Source organism: Dipodomys ordii, unplaced genomic scaffold (genome assembly GCF_000151885.1).
Source record: "Dipodomys ordii isolate 6190 unplaced genomic scaffold, Dord_2.0 Scaffold56, whole genome shotgun sequence".
Taxonomy (NCBI): Eukaryota; Metazoa; Chordata; class Mammalia; order Rodentia; family Heteromyidae; genus Dipodomys; species Dipodomys ordii.
The window spans coordinates 5495154-5499685 of NW_012267272.1; positions in this window are offsets into that span (position 1 = coordinate 5495154).

Genomic DNA, 4532 nt, shown 5'->3' on the forward strand with positions numbered 1-4532 from the left:
GTGAGTCACACTGATGCCCACCAAAGGGTAAACTGGCTTTTCTGTGGAGAAAGATGTTCTCTGATCCTCATAGGAAGATTGCACCCCATTCTTTTCATCTTAGACCAGGGTGGGCTAGGAGACCTGAGCTCCACGAACTTAATACTCCAACCCAAGCCTTCAAGGGAGCACACGTTGCAGATTCCATTAGGCCTTGTCTTTTTAACTTGTTGTTGTAAAAGGAAATCTTTTTGTCCTCGATTTGTAACTATGAAAACACTCCCTGTAAATTATGGACTTAAAGTAGAAAATAAAAAATGAGTAGATGTGAGGGCAGCCATCCCCCATCCCAACAGAAGGCAGAGATTCGCTGGGCTCCAGGTCTTGGATGCAAGCTCTACTTGGTGACTGGATGTTTGGAAATGTCGGAAGCTGGAGAGCCTCGGCTTCTCCAGTGTTTGGGATCTGCTGCACAGTTTGAACAAGAAAATGGCTCCGAGAGAGCAGAGCCTGTGAGGGTTCTTCCTTGGCGAGTTCGTTTGTTCTTGGATCTGTAACTGGAGACTCTGGTCCAGAGGTCTCACTGGGGGTGGAGTGGGAAGTTCCAATATATCACATCTGGCCACTTGTTCCAAACAAAGAAAACAGAAGTAATGACGCAAAAGTGGGAAAGGATTTTAATCAACGAAGCTAAATCGGAAGGCAGAGAGCAAATCCTTCAGCCCCATTTTGGAGGTAGCGACATGAGCTGTAGATGTAAATACAGGATGAACTGAAGCAGGGGTCAAAGCTGAGCATCTTAGAGCAGTCTTAGTTGAAAGGGGGTGTGGCTGATCAGCTCAGGTTCTGCAAGGTTTCCTGAAGAAATCCTGGTTGCTTAAGAGCACAGTTGGGTTCCCAACAGTTGATGGCTCCAGCTTCCGGGCGATCCTCCCCGCATGGGGTGATCTGTGTTCAAAGCCTCCCATTTCCTAGTATCCACAATGACTGAAAGGTCCCACGACGTTGGCCAGAGGTTTTCGGGTCCTTTGTAAGGGGTCTGGAACCGACTATTGTAAAAGCTGACAGTAGCATAATCCAGTTAGACTTATCTTTGCACCTCTGGCCCTGAAAGGGAATGAAGGAAAAGTTGGGTAACATGGACTTTCAGACAAACATTCTTTGAATGATTAACATGCCTAGGCGCAGAGTTAAGCAGGTGTCTAACCCAAATTTTCAAGGAAAAAACCCCCAAAGCATAAGGAATGCTGGGGTCAGGAAGGAGCCCCAGCAGCAGGTCTCCCGCCTGTGCCGAAGTGTAGACGCTCTTCTGCCTATTACCTGAGACCCCACCACTCCCAGGTTCACCACAAGTCTAAGAGGTATACTAGTGTGTGTGCAATCATGGGATACTGTTCATTAATGGAAATGCCAGCCTTTGTCCCACACAGATCTCCAGTGATTATTCCTGGATTTGAGTAGTTTAAAAAAATACAGCAGTGGTACTCACTGGACAGTATGTTGAAAATGAATTATACAATTGTGGGTGGGATAGGAGGGGGAAGCTAGATTTTGACTGGTATGTACAATTCAAACTCTGGCCATATTTAGGTTAAATTTTAGATTTGATTTTTAGACCAGATAAAAAGACTTTCCAAACCCCAAGATGAAAAGACGTTATGCTGAAAATCTTAGACTTACCCTGCCACATGCCTTCTGGACCTTCCTATCCACCACAAATTATATTTCATTGAATATATATTTGAATTTATATGTGAATTTGAATTCGTAAAGAATAGAGATTTGGACAGGTATAGCGGCTCACTCCTGTAATCCTAACTATGCAGGAATTAGAGATCAGGATGAATACAATGATGGGAAACCAGCTCAGTCAAAAAAGAGTGGAGACAGACCTGAAGCAGGGCAGACATGGGGACTGGGAAACTGAAAATAATAACTATGAATGGGGCCAGATGCAGAAATCAGATCCAGCTAGTAAAATTGGAGAGACCGGAGCAGCTAGCTCCCTTCCTTACATCTATGTTAAGAGAAAGAGCTGTCTGCATCTGCCCTCTTCTTTGAGACAGTAAGAGGCTACCAACTTTTCAGAAGGGAGTAAAAAGACAGAGAACTGGAAGACATGTGGCTGAAGAAAGTTCTGGAACTCACCAACTATCCCTGTGTTTTCAGTTAGGTCTGGACTCCATTTGAATAATCAACAGCCCCCCATCTTGGCCACGTCTTGGTTAAGAGGTTCCCCTGCAACCATTGTCTGTAATCATTAGAGTGTAGTGTCCCCCCACCCACTCAGAAAGGAAAAAGCATCATTTTTGATGTTTAGTCCCAAATATCTCTTTCTATTTGTTTACTATTCTTGACTATTCCTCCTTACTTTATTGCATAATACTAAAAGGAGTCCTTTGTTAACATTCCACTTTATAAGACTCTCCTGTTTTTCTTTCTTTCCTTATTTTTCTCTCTTGGTAGTCCTGGAATTTGAACTTTGAGCCTCCCACTTGCTAGGCAAGTTTGCTACCATTTGAGCCACTGCATCAGCCCCAAGGCTCTTCTTTTGGTAAGAACCCTTGCAGCCCCAAGGCTCTTCTTTTGGTAAGAACCCTTGAAATACTTTTCATCAGAAATCTGAAGGTCCTGTGATTTTATTTATGAGTTTATGGAACTTAGGATACTGGGAGATCTCTTTGTCTCTTCTCCTCAGACAACAGACACACTCAGGTTTTGCAAGATCAAAAAAGACACAATTACTTTGTTGAGAAGATCAAATTGGCATACTCCTAAAACATGTTACAAATTTTTAAAGAGGAGTGAACTTAAAAAAAAATTATTAGGGCTGGGATGTAGCTCAGTGGCAAAGCGCTTGCCTAGCAAGTGCAACATCCTGGGTTCGATCTCCAGTACCAAAAAAGAAAAAGACAAAAAAAATTATTATAGGGGCTGGGAAGGTAGCTCACTGGTAGAGTGCTTGCCTTGCATGCATGAGGCCCTGGGTTCAATTTCTCAACACCACATAAGCAGAAAAAGCCGGAAGTGGTGCTGTGTGGCTCAAGTGGTAGAGCACTAGCCTTGAGCTGAAGAGCTGAGGGACAGCACCTAGGCCCAGGGTTCAGGCCCCACAACCGACAAAAAATAAATAAATAAATTATAAATAAATAAATTTTTTCATCTTATAAATATGTTAGAAACAATCACAAGAAAGAAAAAAACATTTGAATACATATCTTGGGGTTCATTTCACCTAACATCAACTTATCTGACCTTTTCTGCTTGTACAGAGGGGTTACAGTTAGCTAAGTAAAGTAATGAGTACATTTCTTTCTTTTTTTTTTGGTCCGGTCGTGGGGCCTGAACTCTGGGCCTGGGCGCTGTCCCTCAGCTCTTCAGCTCAAGGCTAGCGCTCTACCACTTGAGCCACAGCGCCACTTCCGGCTTTTTTCTTTTTGTTTATGTGGTGCTGAGGAATGGAACCCAGGGCCTCAGGCATGCAAGGCAAGCGCTCTACCACTGAGCCACCTTCCCAGCCCCATTGAGTACATTTCTTTTTGAACCACGTTATCCCACCTTCATTTTCTGCCTCTTCTCCCCTGCCCCGAAACTTCCCTCCCTTCAGAGAAGGGAGCATTTTAAACCGTATTTTAATTTAACTACAAGAGTTACAGGAAAATTAATAGCCCTAAAAGCCCTAAAAGGAAAAAAGAGCTGAAAAGATCAAACTTGTAATACGTGTGGTCTTTTTAAAATCTCATCTTGCCAAATGCCAGGGGCAAAATATAAGGAGAGAGGTATAATTGGTAGTTAAACTAAGTTGGTAAGAGTTACAATTTTAGACTTTTTAAAAAAATGCACACAGATACTGCTATCATCTGAGTCTTAAAATTTTGTTCATTAATGCAGATTTATACAATACATTCTGAAAGGCTCGTGTAATTATTCTGGCAAGTAAATCTTAAAACAAATTATTGTGAACTAATTTCATTTTGGAGCCCACATGATGTTTGCTACAGGAGAGCATTTTTAGGTGCTGGATCCAAATTTCTGCATATCTTAGATCAGAACAGGCTATTCACCCAATGTACCAAATAAAGATGATCTATGGTGAAGGGAAGAGAGAAGAGACAATGATGATGCTGATATTGGTTTGAGCAAACATTCTCTGTGGAGTCTGGTTGATCCCTTCCAAAGTTCTGAATTGATTTCCTAATCTTTTTAATAGGACTGCGAGCATGGCTCCAGTAGTAGAACACCTACATGCCCAGCACAAACCGAGTTCAAAACCACAATGCCATCAAAATGGAAAAAAATCCCTAACCTTACCATAAACTATCACTGGTTTTTAGGTTTTTTGGCATGAACCCATAGTTATAACAAAGATCTATTTTAAAAATTACATAGCAATCATCAGGTCTCTAACATTCTCCAAATTTTCATTAATTTGTAACTATTGTGCAAATATTTTGTTTACCAAACTTAGGATAAAAGGGGAAGAGAAGGGAAGATTGATGAATCAATATGAAAGTTCATTTCAGTCTCATTTTTGCATAGGTGAACTATATTAG